General features: G+C 43.1%; 1 non-coding gene across 1 annotated transcript; it reads left to right on the forward strand.

Annotated features, from left to right (window-relative positions):
• The first annotated feature begins 15,742 nt into the window (after nt 1–15,742).
• Nucleotides 15,743–15,848, forward strand: LOC141621600 (small nucleolar RNA R71). The gene has a single exon (XR_012532490.1). It is a non-coding gene; the product is annotated as a small nucleolar RNA R71 (small nucleolar RNA).
• Nucleotides 15,849–16,197: the final 349 nt, after the last annotated feature.

A 16,197-nucleotide genomic window follows, 5' to 3' on the forward strand; every position in this document is an offset into this window, starting at 1 on the left:
CCATTAATCATGACTAATCGAGGTATGTGTCTCATTTTTGCTTTAACGTTCGTATTTTCTTGATTTTGAGTCGAAAAATTAGGGTTTTTTTAACCCAATTGTTTCGAAAATTTGGGGCTTTTCCCCCAAATGTATTTGCCTTATAAAATTGACATTAGAAATGGATAGTAGGCAATCTTAGGTACATAACCATGTCGTCTTTTTGAATTTTCGTCGAGCATTGAGCATTTGAGCGATTTTGAGACGGTTTCTCAGCTGTTTGGAAAACTGCTTCGAAAATGGCCTTAGGATTGCCCATTTTTGATGAAATTGGATTTTTAGAATCCTTGGGTAAAGGGTAAACTCTCTACCATGTCGGATTCTTGGTTTGTGACAGCTTTTTCAGGACACTTTCCTAGGGCATAATCGTTGTTATAGCGAAATGCTGCCGAACTTTCGACTCAAACCCGTGACTAGGCTTGGACTTAGACTTGATTTGACCCAATTTACCACATGAGTGATCAGGTTTTGAAAGAAATGGCCAAAGATGGCGAGGAAATGCCGTTTCCGGGGCTTGAAAGGCTTGAGACAACCCTTATCGAGCCTTGTCGTCATTCGACGCGGCCTAATTTACTTCAATTTTACAGGTGACGTTGCTTCTACATCGGGGAGGTCTCCCATGGACGTGGACGTCGACTTTGACCCTTCTCTTATTCTTGAGGAGGTGTTCGAGGAGGTTTTCGAGGAGGAGGTCGTCGAGGAGGTCCCGAGGCGGGCCAACGTAGGACGAGGTGGTTGCCAGCTAGAGGGGGCACCAGAGTGGGATGAGAAATGGGATGGTCGACATCTCATTTAGGCAGCGGAGAGCCACCTGTCTTACAGGACGGCGAGGAATTTGGTAGGCTAGACTTACCATTTCTTTACTAATTTCCTTCTTTATTCCATTTCTCATTTGCTTTGTGCTAAAGATAGCATTTTCTTGAATCGATACAGGAGGCCAGGAACTTGAGGTCCTTCTCTGGTTACACGACGATGATGGAGGCCTACGAGAGGTTGATGGAGGAGGAGAAGGCCATCATCAAGTTGGGAGCCTTCAGAGCCTTGGTGGGAGCATGGAGGGTGATCAAGGCAAGGAAGCTTCAGGCTAACCTTTGCCTGATTCGAGCCTTCCTCGATCGGTACTGGGATATGACCTCGACCTTTCACATGTCTTTTGGGGAGGTCGGGGTTACTCTGGAGGATTACGGCATGATTTCTAGTCTGTCGTGCGGTAAGGAGGCTGTGGTGTGGCTGTTGACGGCCATGAGGGTGGACTCGGCCGAGGCCAGGAGGCTGATAGGCTGGAACCTGGCAGAGGGTGCTGCCACGGTTCCCGGGTTAGTACCGAGTACTTACATCAGGGATTACTTCATGGGTAGGACCCCGGCGTTGGTGACGATGGATGGGAGGAGGGTGGCCCCTCCTGCTTGTACTGCGGAGCAGATGGCTCGTCTGTGGCTTTGGTGGTTCTTGTCTTCGCTTTACCTTGGAGACAAGGGAGAGAGGCTGTCGACGAAGCTTCTTCCGTTCCTTTCTGACTTGAGCGACTTGGGTCGGTGGGACTGGGTCACTCCAGGTTTTGCGGTTCTCACTCACTACATGAGGGCCATGGTTTATCCCGAGATGCTGGAGAAGGGGACTTCTCCGGCTACAGTCGGTCCTGGGCTTCTGCTGGAGGTATGAACCTTAATTTGCATCATGAAAGATCATTACTTCTTCTTCGCTATCGAATTGTGAAAGATCATTATCGATTGTCTTGTTTTACAGGCGTGGGTGTACTCCTACTTTCCGGGCTTCGCGCCCAAGAGGACGGAGCCAGAGCCGAGAGCGTACCCAGTCGTGAGGGACTGGGTGGTGTGTTGTAGGAAGAGCCAACGCTCTTCTTACAATGTTTGTCGATGGGGCGTGATGTCCTGAAGTTGAGTGACGTGAGTGTTCTTTAATCACTTTCCTTCTTATTTACTTTATTGATTTCAGAAATGATCATAAGAATGACCCCTTCGTTTATTTGTCTTTAGTGGGTGCCTATACCTTGGGTGGACTACCCTGGTGCTCCGGCCTTCGTGGCTGAGGTCCTTCGACCTAGGAGCTCGAGTCGGTTGCTGCTGAGGACGGCAATGGGACCAGTGTGGTACCTGGGCAAACGTTTGACTCGTCGGTGTTCCCGTGATGCTTTCACGGTTCCCATCGATCCTCCTCCGACGATGTTTAGGGAGCCCTCTAATACTGAGAGGGAGGCTGATTTGGCGGGCGTTGGTGGTGACGCTCTTCTTCTCCCTGGCGAGGAGTACTCCTCATTTGTTCGCCAAAGGCTGGCGTACTGGCCGATCGTGGTAAGTATTTTACCCTCTTTTTTACTTGATAAACTGACGAATGATCGTCGAATAAAGTATTCATTTGAATTTTGCAGGAGATCGAGGTGGCAGGCGTCGAGCCCCCAGCGTACCCAGAGACACTTGAGTACACCGACGCTGCGGGGATGACGACGATCTCCGAGCTCCATGACTTCGGTGAGGAGGTGACAGATGCTGGCATGTAGGAGTGGCAGCACTTAATTGGTTAGGAGGGTAAGTCCCCAGTTTCGATTGACTTTTGCTATTGTATAAGAATACATTTGTTCATTTTATTGAAAATCTTTTGTTTATTGAACTGCAGGTGGCGCCATCTCAGCATGTGGCATTGTAGAGGGTGGCCAACCAGCTGCGGGCCACGGCCATCGAGGCGCTTGCTGGTGGCCGAGGACGACAGGTATGAACCTCCCATTCTCTTTACTTTGAATTTCGTTGTAATTTCTCGCATTTGTTTGAAATGGTTGAATGAAATGATTGAAATGGGGTATTTCTTTATCACTTGCAGAGGGAGCGCGACCTGGCGCGGTCCCAGGAGGAGACAGCTCGCCTACTGAGGGAGCTGGAGGTCAAGGACGCTGAGATCGCCACCCTCGAGGCGACCGTAGCTGAGTTGAGTGGCGACCAGGAGTAGCTGCTCTTTCCCTTTTTTTGCTGTCGTCTTGTATATACTTTGTACATTTCGGACTTTGTTTTGTATTTTCGGACTTGTTTTGGGCGAAAGCCCCCAGTTGTTCGTACTTTGTTGCACTTTGGTTGTATATATAAAGGCCTGAGTGCCTTTGCTGATATTGCACGTTGTTCCTGCAGGTTAGCTTAGAAACATGTTTGGTAGATGACGGTTTACGCCGTCATGCTGCCGAAATTTACACAGAATTTACACGCTTAAACATAACATACACGTGGCTTTAATTAGCGCAAAATGAGAAAAACAATAAAGGGAAAGACCTCACAATGCGAAAAAATGCGAAAAAGCGAAAAAATGACCAGAAATGAGCGAAAATGACAAAAAAAATACCCAGAAATGAGCGGACGACAGGGAGGGCTACCCCCTAAAAAAACGTAAAAAGAAATGTATAAGTTTGAAATAAAATGTGAAATGAGGAGTGAAATGATTCTTCTAAAAAATAAAATAAAATGGAATGGGTAAGTGTGCTCGTTTGGAGATAATGTCGACTTTGTCTCGAAAAGCGTGCTTGGAAAATTAGGAAACATAAAATATGGTAATTTGACGGAATTACCAAAATAACAACCTATAGGAATAGGAAATTATTGTCAAAATAAATTAGAAAAGATGCAAAGCTGAAAATCACGGAAATCACGGAAATCAACTTAGGGAAGAGGCGCAGGAGGTGCTGCGCCACTTCCCCAGTTGATCATTCTGACGAAAATTAGGAAACAACTTTTAGTATAAATATAGACGTCGGGGGAAGCTTTTATTCACATAATTCCTCCATATTTCTTCCGTCTATTTCATAAAAACTCTCCTATTTTCATAGAAAAATTTAAAATTATGGTTGCCTTTGAAAACCGTCTCAAGGACTGGACAAATGAGTTTATAAATGTCGAGAAGCATGACATGGGTGCTTTTAATTTGGGATCAATCTTGAGTCTCAAATTGGTGAAGGTCGTGAAACCATTCTTGGATGCTTGTCTTGAATATTGGGATCCTAATTTTCATGTGTTTGCCTTTCCTAGAGGCGATATTTGTCCTTTTCCGGAGGAAATAGCTGCTATAGGAGGATGGGACCCAGAAAACGCTCCTGCTATACCTTCTAGCTCTCAAGAGTATAAGGGCAAATTCAGAGACTTGCTGGGACTTGCTAAAGCTGAGGTCGACCGTCTTGTGACCTCAAAAGGAGTTCGTATAATTGACTTCATTGATCGATTTGTAAACAGGTAAGACCCTTCTACATCTTATGTCGCTAGACGCAGGGCGTTTGGATTCTGTCTACTTCACTATTATGTCCTTCAACGTCACATTGACAAAGAGGTGAGAGGGGATCCTCGCTTCTTGAGCATAGTGGAACAGATGGAGCTGCGCAAGAGCCTAGCGTGCCTTTGCTTAGAAGAGATCATTCTGGGGTTGGAAAACAGAAAAGCCAACCGCGAGCTTCCTTATTTGGGTAGTCCTATTATTCTACAGGTAAGAACCCGCTTTCTTTTTTTTTGTATGTGGACCAACCGTTTTTTTTTTTTTTTTTTTTTTTTTTTTTTTTTTTTTTTTTTTGTTGTGGTTTGGTTAACCATATGGGGATTAATTCCCGTCATCCCTTGTAGGTTTGGCTCATGGAGCGATTGCGGTTGATCGAGCCCCCAGTGAATGTTCCAGGATACCATGCTCGGTCGATTGTGATGAGGACCAGGCTCTACATGGTAGATTTTGCTCGGGTTTGCAACTATTGGGAGAACAAGTTCAAAAATGAAGGAGGCCCCTTGATCCGATGGATCTTGCCATGGTGGCATCTCAGGTCAGTCACCGGAGTTTCATCTTTAGACCCTACTCGGTCAGTTCGCATTCCTGGCTTGGAATTTATGGTTTGTATCTTCCCGGAGAGATTGATGAGGCAGGTTGGCCTTAAGCAGAAGATCCCTAAGCTTGACACTTTTCCTCAGACTGCATTGGAACATACGATAGAGATTCGTCGAGAGTGGGCCCTCAAGTGGGCTCAAAGGAACATGTGGTTCATTCTTTCTCCTGTTGGCTCCTTATGGCTATCCGATTCATATCTGCAATGGAGGAAGGCTGCTACACCTGAAGAGCGTGAGAAATTGAGGAAGCATCAGCCTGTTGACTACAAGATTCGCGAAGTAGCAAAGGACAACCATAAATACTTGACTGAGGAGGAGGAGGAGGCCGGATTCCGAGTCGTTCATCCGAAGAAGAAACCAAAGACCGCTCCTGCCGCAGAGATGGTGGTGGACCAAAATGGTAAGGCGAGACCGCGAGAAAGACCTTTGGTGATTAGGTCAGAGATAGCACAAGAGCGCCCGGCTCGTGGTCGAGATAAAAAGTATGACAAAAATGACAAAGGCAAAGGAAAGATGGAAGAGTAGCCTTAGTCGTAGTATTATTTATTATTATTATTATTATTTGTAATAAACGACGGGGTTTTTAGAATCCTAGCCTAGCATTTTATACTATGTGGCTTATTATTATTATTTATGGAACGAAATGAATAAAAAGATTAATTAGCTAAGAAACTATTGTTATTTTCTTTTATTATTCTTGTCGAATTTCAGATGCAATCGCAAATGTCTTTCTATTTACATTAAAATAACGGGTTCTATCATGTAAAAGGATTGCCTACGTATTCATTTAAGAAAATGAAATCAAACCCTTGCGCGTAGTTCGAGTAAATGTAAAAGAATAATTCTTCTAAGCACGAGCTTGTAATGAACTAGAGAATAAGCATGTGCTTCGCTTACTCCTAAAATACAACTCAATTTATTTGATGATATGAGGATGACAAAACGTCAAAATGCAAGAGCATAGTGACATAAGCTATTCAGCGGGCCATGGGCCATTTTATTTCGTGGGTGTTACACGAGTCGCGTGTCTTGTCCTGCACTAGGCATATTATCGTTTCAGTTGATCGAGGTTGGTTGGGTTAGCAAATTCATTCCCGTCTAGGCCTATAATCTTAACCGCACCCCCAGAGAGTATGGACTTGACTAAGAATGGTCCAGCCTAGTTGGGTTTGAATTTTCCACGTGGATCGACAGGTAGTAGAGCTCTGACTGATTTGAGGACTAAGTCTCCTTCTTTGATGTTTCTGGGCTTAACCCGCTTGTTGAAGGCTCGTTTGATACGTGCCTGATATGTTTAAACATTATGCAATGCGCGCAATCTTCGTTCATCCAAGAGGATGAGCTCTTCATATCTGTCCCTTTTCCAATCAGCTTCTGGAATTTGACTTTTGAGCAGAATGCGTAAGGACGGGATTTCTAGTTCTACTGGTTGTACAGCTTCCATGCCATATGTTAGGTAGAAAGTAGTAGCTCCAGTGGGTGTCCTAACTGATGTGCGATATCCCCATAATGCGAATGGTATCTTGTTGGGCCAATCGCAATAATTATCTATCATTTTCTTGAGGATAGTGACGACATTCTTGTTAGCTGCCTCTACCGCGCCGTTAGTTTGAGGTCTATATGGCGAGGAATGGTGGTGTTTGATCTTGTATTTGGCTAGTAATTGCTCAGTCTCGGCCTGAAAATGTGATCCTATGTCACTGATGATCTCATGTGGGCAACCATATCGACAGATGATATTGGTTTGTATGAACTTTGCCACGTTCTTGGCTTTGAGACTAGTGTAAGATGACGCTTCGACCCATTTGGTAAAGTAATCGATAACTACTAAAATGAAACAGTGACTTCCTGTTCCGGCTGGAGTGATTTTCCCGATGATATCGAATCCCCAAGCGGAAAATGGCCAAGGAGATGTCATGGTGTAGAGTAGTGACGGGGGAACATGCTGTACATTCCCGAAGATTTGGTAGTTATGGCAATGCCTGACATACTTAATGCAATCGGATTCCATCGTTGTCCAGTAATATCCCAGACGTGTGATTTTCTTTGCCATCATTGGTCCACTCATGTGAGGGCCATATTCTCCATCATGAACTTCTTCCATCACTTTCTGTGCCTGTGAATGATCATGGCAGCGCAAGACCACACCAAGGGGTGTTCTTTTGTACAATTCTCCGTACATGAGGAGGTATTGAGAGGCTAGTAGGCGTATAGCGCGTTGTCCCCTCTTTTCCATATCTGGTGGGTATGTACCATTGAGCTTGAAGTTTAGAATAGCTTGGAACCAAGGTTCCCCTGGATTTTCTTCCTCATTTGTAATCTGGTGTACATAGGCTGGTTCTGACCGTCGTTCAATGCATAAAGGCATTTCTAACATGTCGTCTGGCATATTAATCAATGATGCAAGTTTTGCAAGAGCGTCTGCAAATTGATTCTCTTCACGGGGTAGGTGAAGATAAGTGACTTGGTCGAAGAATTGGGCAATTTGATCTATCCTGGCCTGATAGGGTGCCAGACTTCTACTTCGAATCTTCCAAGATCCAGTAATTTGGTTGATAATCAGGGATGAGTCTCCGTGAACTCGAAGGTTCTTGATGCCTAAGCTTACTGCCGCTTGTAGCTCAATGAGGCAAGCTTCATACTCTGCTGCGTTTTTTTTTACCTCGAAGTCGAGTTTGACAGAGAGTGGTGTATGCTCACCTTCAGGAGAAATGAGCAACACTCATATTCCAAATCCTCTTAAATTCGATGCTCCATCAAAATAAAGGTCTCAAGAGTCTACGTTAATTTATAGTATGTCCTCATCTGGGAATGACCATGTGTTTACCGCTTGGGTGTCGTTGATTGGATTATCGGCGAAGAACTCGGCTACGGTGCGCCTCTTTATAACCTTCAGAGGTACATGCTTGAGATCGAACTCTGAGAGCATTAAGGTCCATCTCGCCAAGAGACCATTGAGAACGGGTTTCTCGAAGAGGTATTTGACAGGATCCATTTTGGAATATACTTTGACAGTGTAGCTAAGCATGTAATGGCGTAGCTTCTTTGTTGCCCACACAAGAGCGAGGCATTTCTTTCTTCTTTTCCTACGGTTTGTGCGAGCATAGCCCCCATGGCTGTTTCGGTCACTGTGAGATATAAACCAAGAGGTTGATCTCGCTGAGGAGGTATGAGCACTGGTGGCTTTGCTAATATCTCCTTGATTTTGTCAAATGGTTTTTGGCAATCGTCGTCCCATATGGTATGGTCTGTTTTCTTGAGCTTCTTGAAAATGGGTTCGCAGATCATAATAAGCTTCGATATGAATTGGCTTATATATTGCACCTTGCCTAGGAATCCTCTAACCTCCTTCTCTGTTTGAGGTTGTGGCATTTCGATAAGAGCCTTGATCTTGGATGGATCAATTTCTATTCCTCTTTGACTGACGACATATCCCAGGAGTTTGCCTGACGTTACCCCGAATGCGCATTTTTGGGGATTGAGCCTCATGTTATACTTTTGCAATTTTAGGAAGAATTTACGGAGGTTGTCAATGTGCCCCTTCCTATCCTTGGATTTCACAATCATATCATCAACGTACACTTCTACCTCTTTATGCATCATGTCATGTAGTAATGTGGTCGCGGTGCATTGATATGTAGCTCCAGCATTGTGATACGGTCGTTATGTACCATAATAAATACCTAAATATAAATAATAGAAGCTAGTGATAAGTAGGGTCGATCTCCACAGGGAGGCAAGGTATCTATCTATAAGTCCGTCTATCTAAGTCACAAATGGGGGGGGTTTGTACTTGGTTTTCTAAACTACTATAGATCAAAGGGCAGGAGAAATAAAGCGAGAGCAGTAAAGCAAGAAAATAGTAGATAAGTGATTAGATAAATGAGGCATGTTAGGATTTTGGTTCACCATGACAGGTTATTGACTCAGTCGTAAATATCCTAGACAATCTACTGTGAGAAGGGCAAGGGAAAGGTCCTTCCGATCCTCTATCCACCCTAGATTTCCACTAACTTAACTTCCGTCCTCATTAGGGTAGTCTACTGTTCATAGCAGGTCTGTTTATTCCAATCTTCCGATCCAGGAACAAAGTTAACCGAATTAATGTTATTTAGAAGCGTGCACTCAACTAAATATGTTACAGTTATATTGCTATAGTGACAGATTCTCACAGGTAAATTACCTAGTCTATTTACTACATCATCTCAAACTACCATGGATCCCCTAATCCTAACATAAGAGGATTAGCTACTCATGTTCTTAATACAATCAACAATAATAACAATAAGCATGCTAATAAGAGACATAGTAAAAGAATGATAATAAAGCATAAAGTAAATAAGAGAGCAATTAATAAAAGCAAACAAGGAATTAAGATTAAAGAGAAAATGAGAGATTACAGAATTCGAATCCGGAGAGAAAAGAGGCAGAGAAAAGTTCAGCAGTAATTAGAGTAAAGCAGTGTTTGATAAAACGTAATTAAGAGTCAGAGTAATTAAGAGATGTTTTATACCTAATTACGACTCTCTTATATAGGGGAGTAAAAATTAACTAAAATAAACCTAACTCAGATTTAGATAACCCGTGTAATCTGGCAAACTACTCGATCGAGTCATTTCAGACCACTCGATCGAAGATTTTTTCACCCAAACCGTTCGATCGAACAAAATGTCCTCTCGATCGAACTCTTCCATAAAAGAACATTTCGATCGAGTATATAAATCACTCGAGCGACCTTCAACTTCTGCCAAAACACTCGATCGGACTCCAGAACATCTCGATCGAGCACTTTCCACTACGATCAGCCTTGACTTCGTCTGGTCAGCTTCATAAGACCTTTCTTCACGCATCCCGAGGTATGACTTCCGCTCTAAATCTCCATCTCCTTACAATGCAAGCTAAATGGGACGAAGAAGGGACAATTCCACTTCTTTTGGGTCCATTTCTGCAATTAAGACAAAACAAACCAAAGTAGCCAATTCGAGGCATTTTGCAATACAAAGCGATACAAATGGCATAAAAATGCGTGCAATACGAGGCTAAAAAGTCTATATAAATTGCACGTATCAAATCTCCCCAAACCGAACCTTTACTCGTCCTCGAGTAAACTAAATGCTAACTAATGGAACGAATAAGAAAACTCAGAGCTAGCTATAACTTGTCCACTTAAACCATTTAATGCAATCAAAAATTAACAGCTATAGCCACAACAGTCAATACGCAAACGAGTTGTATGATGTCTATAAATAAGCTAACCTATCGACCTTGCAATACCATAAAAATCGAATTCTCACGGGCCACTCTCACCTAAACTGCGACTTACATAACATGCATGAAACAAAAATGATAGACGATTCAAGTACCATACATACATTCCAACCAACAATGTCCGTCACAGCCGAGGGCTTACAAAAGATATGGGAAGGCGAGGTTACAGGTAAGAAAAGGCAAAATAGATTATGGAAATGTGGAGGTAAAGCGTCAAGCTAGCACCTAACTGGACCATTTTAAGACTATCCAATTCTCAGCTGACTAGGAATCAAGCACAAACACGCCTTTCCATCGGCGCAAAACTCACTACCCAATACACAATCTCCTCAAAAAGATATAAATAAAACGGAGGAGTAAGACCGTCATAAACTTCCCTTTTTTAATACGGTCTCTTTTCTTTTCATTTCTACTAACTTTCCTTTCTTTTTTTTCTTTTTTTTCTCTTCTTCACTGTTCACGTTTTTTCCATTTTTCCATTTTCTTTTTCTCTTTTTTTTTTTCTTTTTTTTTTCACGTTTCTCTTTTTCCTGCCCACGTTTCTTTCTCTTTCTACCAACTCCATAAAAATGATAAACGAGCCAAACTCGCATCAATGAAAATCATACCACAAAAATTACAGTAAACTAGCTTGACTGGCACGCTAAATTTGGGTGTAGCTAATGGGTCAAAAGGGCTATATTTGGCTAATATGGAGCTAAATGGGTGAAAATGAAAGAAAGGGGGGAAATTGTAAGCACCTCCCTGCATGTGACACCAACCACTAACCCGAATGTACGCAAGCAACAAGCAATCGAATTTCATAAAAGTGCAAAAGTGATGAACATGTTATGCAAGGAGTACTACTCTCAATTCCTACATGAACTGGTCATGAATGACACCAGATATATGGCTCTAATAACTCAGAAATTGTAAAGTAGTTTGCCAATTTATCAGGTCAAGTCTACACAATTAGCTATATTTTCGACAATAACTCGTAGATATGCGCATGACTAAACTAATAACTGCCAATTAGATGCAAGGCTTAACTGATAAGATAAGTTAAAGTGCAATTTCATCTTGGAAATCTATCGTTCCGACTCAACCTATATGCAAAATGAAACTTGAATGTTTTTTGTATTTTTGAAATTTTCTAATTTTTTTTTTTTTTGATTTTGGATGAATTTGTTGAAATAAATACAATGCAAGCAGAAAAGTAAATGTGAATGCAAAAACAAATGCAAAATGCAGACTCAATGGATGCAATACCCTCCCCAAACCGAAACGGACAACGCCCTCGTTGTCCTTCAGCATACACCAGCAGATATATAATGGGGAAAGGGATAAATACAACCGATAAATGAATGAAAAACAATAAATAAATAAAAAGGAGACGAAAATAACGAAAAGAGCAAAAAGTACATACAAAATGATGAACTTCCCCAAACCAGCCAGAAAACTGGGGAAGTGAGTAGACAAATAGGCGATGTTAAGAACAAAGGGGCCCTCGCTATCAATATTTAGATTGCCCCCGAGAATCGACAACTCAACATTATTAATGTTTTTGGGCTCTTTACGGCCTAAAATCGTCCCACCAATGAGACGCAGAAAGTAACGGGCCGGAGGGAGGTGGACATGAGCGAGTCTGCGCTCCTCAAAGGGTGTATGTGCCAAGGTCCTCCAAAGTATACGTAGGACCTTCCTAGGAGGGTCCGACTCACCATGGGAAGACAGACCTAACCTACTACCAAACTCAGCTAAGGTACAGGTCGTAGTCCGGTTAAACAAACGGAAGGAGACACACGAACAGTCTTGGTCAGTGACGTAGGCAGCTGTAGAAAAAGTGAAGGAGCTGAAAAACTCAAGGGTCAGCTCCTTATAGGTCACGACACTCATAGTCGTCAGTCCAGTCATCCCCGCCCCGTTCAAAATCTCGGCTACAGACTCGTAAATACCCAACTTCTCAAGGGATTTCCGACACAAAAATTTAGTAGACACAAAGTCACAGCTCTGTAGGTCATAAAAGCGGGTACGATTAATAGAGTTAACAAAACGTACCTCTGGGTAGTCAGGATGCGGGTCCAAGGACTCATCGGCATGGAACGTATCACGTCCAGCAGCAGGAGTGCCTCGTCCTCGACCCCGTCCACGCCTTCCAAGACCAAGAAGAAGCCGGTCGAATCGGACGGGGTACTAAAGCGACCACATGCGGTGACACACTGGTGACGACGCAGCAGGGGTCGTCACCATAGAAAAACACTGTACAAAGAGAGAGAACGATGGCGGCGCGATTACTAACGATAGAAGCGACGGTGGCAGCAGCAGGGGCCATCGTCTGAGTCAAGGATGGGGTAACAGTAGAGCTAGTCGACGACATTGTGTTACTATCCATCCTAATCAATCAAGTAAGGGCAAAAACTAATCAATTAATCAATTAAACACGGTTTGGCCAAATTTGTCACGATTTTTCGAAAAAAAGAAACCCTAATTCCCTAAATTAGGTCGAAAAAAGGCAATAAATCAACAATAAACAGAGGGAAACACTAACTTGATTGAAGACCCACAAGAAATCGCAGATTAATCGACAAAAAATACAAGAAATTGGCGGATTTCGACTAAAACCCGAACAAACCCTAATATCCCAAATTAAAAGCAACAAGGACGAAATTTAAGGGGAAATTAGGGGGCAAATGTCGATATTAATACAAGGAATGCAAAGTGGGTCATGATTTTGGCAATAGGGAAGGTTAATGGAAGTTTTAGGGAATTTTCGCAAGGTATATCGCGCAAAAAGGGAAGAACAAATGTTGGAATGAAAATAGAAGTTGAAAAGAATGACTTCCTGCGTGTTATAAGCATATTCACTCGATCGAGTGGTTTGAAAACACTCGATAGAGGACTCTAGCATCCATTCTGCTCGATCAAACACATTTTCCCTCGATTGAGAACTCCTTTATTTTCACAATTCGATCGAGTGGCTGAAACAACTCGATCGAGTTCTTTTGCTGGGTAATCCTCTCGATCGAGTACAAAAAGCACTCGATCGAGGTGTCTTCCTATGGCAAACATCCCAATGCGACATATCTTCCCTAAACCTGCATAGAAACACGCAAAAACACTTCCCGCAAATACTAAATCATAAAAATAAGCAATCTATATTCGGTTTTCGCTAAAACTAACTAAGCTACTGTCTAATAGTCTAAAAACGCAATTAAAATGTCTAACGGAAATTCAAAATTACAATTTGTTACAACAGGGCATTCCCCGCTTATTGTCCAAAACACTGTAGTAGCCCACAAGAGGGCTTCTTACTGGAGGTGGTCCCTTCAGCATCTCGGACCGTCCTCTTCGATCGCCACGAGGTTGAACTCGAAGTGATGGAAGGAGAATAGTTGGCATCCACGTACGCCCTAACTTTCTTCTTCCCCTTTGCATTCCCATCTGCATTGGTGGCATTCTTATCACTTTGATTGACTTCAACTGTGCCTTGACCGATAGCATCTCCAGCATCCACTCTGTCTGTACCTGCAGTAAGGAAAACAACATAATGGTGCTCCTTTTCGCTCTCAATCTGAGGCGGAGGTGTTACTATAGCAGCGTAATATTCAATATTCTCAGCTGGAGTGTCTGTATCTGGGTCAATAGAGAGTAAGGCATGGCAAGGTTGAGCTTGTATAGGCGCCCTACGAGATTTAGACTGATGGAATATTAGCTCCTCATCTCTTACCTGGAAGGTAAGGGACTTTCCCCCAACGTCAATTACCGCGCGAGCAGTAAATAAAAATGGTCGCCCTAAAATAATAGGGGTATGAGTGTCCTCGGGTATGTCTAAGACCACAAAATCTACCGGAATAAAGAATCTCTCGATCTTTACAGGTATGTCCTCTATTACTCCTAGTGGCCGTGATATACTGCGGTCGGCCATCTGAACGGTCATATTGGTGCAGTTAAACTTGGTCAAACCGAGTCTCTTAGCGAGCGACAAAGGTAAGACACTCACGCTAGCTCCTAAGTCGCATAGCGCGTTATCAATGAAATGGGTCCCTACTTGACAAGGAATTGAAAAGCTACCCGGGTCTGATTGTTTGGGTGGTGTCTTATTCTAAACTAAGGCGGTCCCTACTTCCGTCAAAGCCACCGTTTCGTGGTCACTTATATGTCTCTTACGCGATAAAATTTCTTTCATGAATTTCATGTAAGAGGGTACCTGGGTAAGCAATTCGGCGAAAGGAACGTTGGCGTGAAGGCTCTTCAAGATCTCAGCAAATTTCCCGAACTGTTGGTTGGCCTTATTGTTCTGCAATTGCCTTGGAAAGGGAACCGTGATAGGAATTTTGAGCCCTTTATTCCATTCTTCCAATGTCTCGACAGGTTCAAACTCATTTCTACTCGATCGATCTCTTTTACCTCTCGTTCGAGATCTTTCAGCAGCTTTTTCACTCGATCGAGCTATTTCAGCCTCTCGATCGAAACCTTCTTTATCAGCATTGCACGATCGAGGCATAATTTCACTCGATCGAACACTTTTCTCAGAATTTTCACTCGATCGAGGAATTTCTCCTTCTCGATCGAAACCTTGATTAAAACCTTTACTCGATCGACCCTCAACATCACTCGATCGAGTATAATTCTCAGCAATTCTACTCGATCGACCTCCAGAAATGAGTCGATCGAGTATTTTCTTCGGATTAAGCATAGTCTCGTCAATGGATGACTGTTCACCATCAACAACAACACTCTCCAGGTCTGATATGTCCTCAACAGTTGACATTTTGGGTCCTTCATAAGAAAGACCACTTCGCAAGTTTATTAGATTTATCGTCTCGTGTGAATTCTTTTCATATTGAGACGGTAAATGACCCGGCTTCCTTCTAGATTGACTAGCGGCGAGTTGAGCCACTTGGGTCTCGAGTGACTTTATTGATGCTTCTTTTTGTTGGTCACTCATCTGCAACTGCTTAGTCAATGATTGGATCATCGACTTCAACTCAGCCAATTCACTTACTCCACTAGAAGAAGCTCCTTGATGCGGCGGTGGAAACAATGGAGGCTTTTGAAAGCCTTGTTGAGCTTTGTGAGGAGGAACATAAGCTTGTTGCTGCTGCGGAGGAGGGGTAGGATTGAGCACATTCTGACTAGTCCATCTCAAGTTGGGATGGACTCCACTCTGATTATTATAATAGGAAGCGCCTCCTTGCATATATTACTGAAAGGCAAGGACTTGCTCCTTCTCTATTAGACAGTCAACAGCAGTGTGACCGTCATTACTCCTACATCTCTCACAAGTAACGGCCTTTTGTCTAGTCAACAAGTGAACCGTTTGTTGATCACCAACAGCTTGCAACTCTAGCTTATCAAAACGAGCATTCATGGCTTCCAGCTGAGCCACAACTGCACTATCTACTGAAGAGACAGTACGAATACCTCATCTCGGGTTCCCATACTCAGCACAATGGGTAGCCATTTCTTCTATGATACCCCATCCCTTATCATCGTCATTATTCTTCTGAAATCGGCCATTAGATGAGGCGTCCAATATAGCACGGTGGTCATCATACAACCCATTGTAGAACTGGTTGCATAAAAACCACTGATCAAAACCATGATGAGGAAGAGACCTCACCAACCTTTTAAAACGGCACCAAGCTTCATACAAGTTCTCATCAGGTGTCTGCTTAAAACTTGTAATTTTCCCTCTCAGCTGATTAGTTCGTTGTGGAGGAAAATAATTTTTATAAAAAGCAAGGGCCAGGCTCTCCCAGTCAGTAATACCGGCTGCAGTGCGATCAAGATCAGTGAGCCATTCACGGGCTCCATCGGTCAAAGAGAAAGGAAACAAGACTTCCTTAATCTTATCATGGGCCACTCCCTTAGTGGCGGGAATGGTAGAGCAATAGTCAGTGAAGACTTCCATATGTTTTCGCGGATCTTCACCCGCCACGCCTCGGTACAGGTTTCGTTCGACCAAATTAATATAGGACGGTCGAATGTCGAAAATATTACCATCCTCGGTCGCAAGACTGAAACCTTTAGGGATCGAGGCAGTTGTGGG

This window comes from Silene latifolia, chromosome 1, assembly GCF_048544455.1.
Source record: "Silene latifolia isolate original U9 population chromosome 1, ASM4854445v1, whole genome shotgun sequence".
Taxonomy (NCBI): Eukaryota; Viridiplantae; Streptophyta; class Magnoliopsida; order Caryophyllales; family Caryophyllaceae; genus Silene; species Silene latifolia.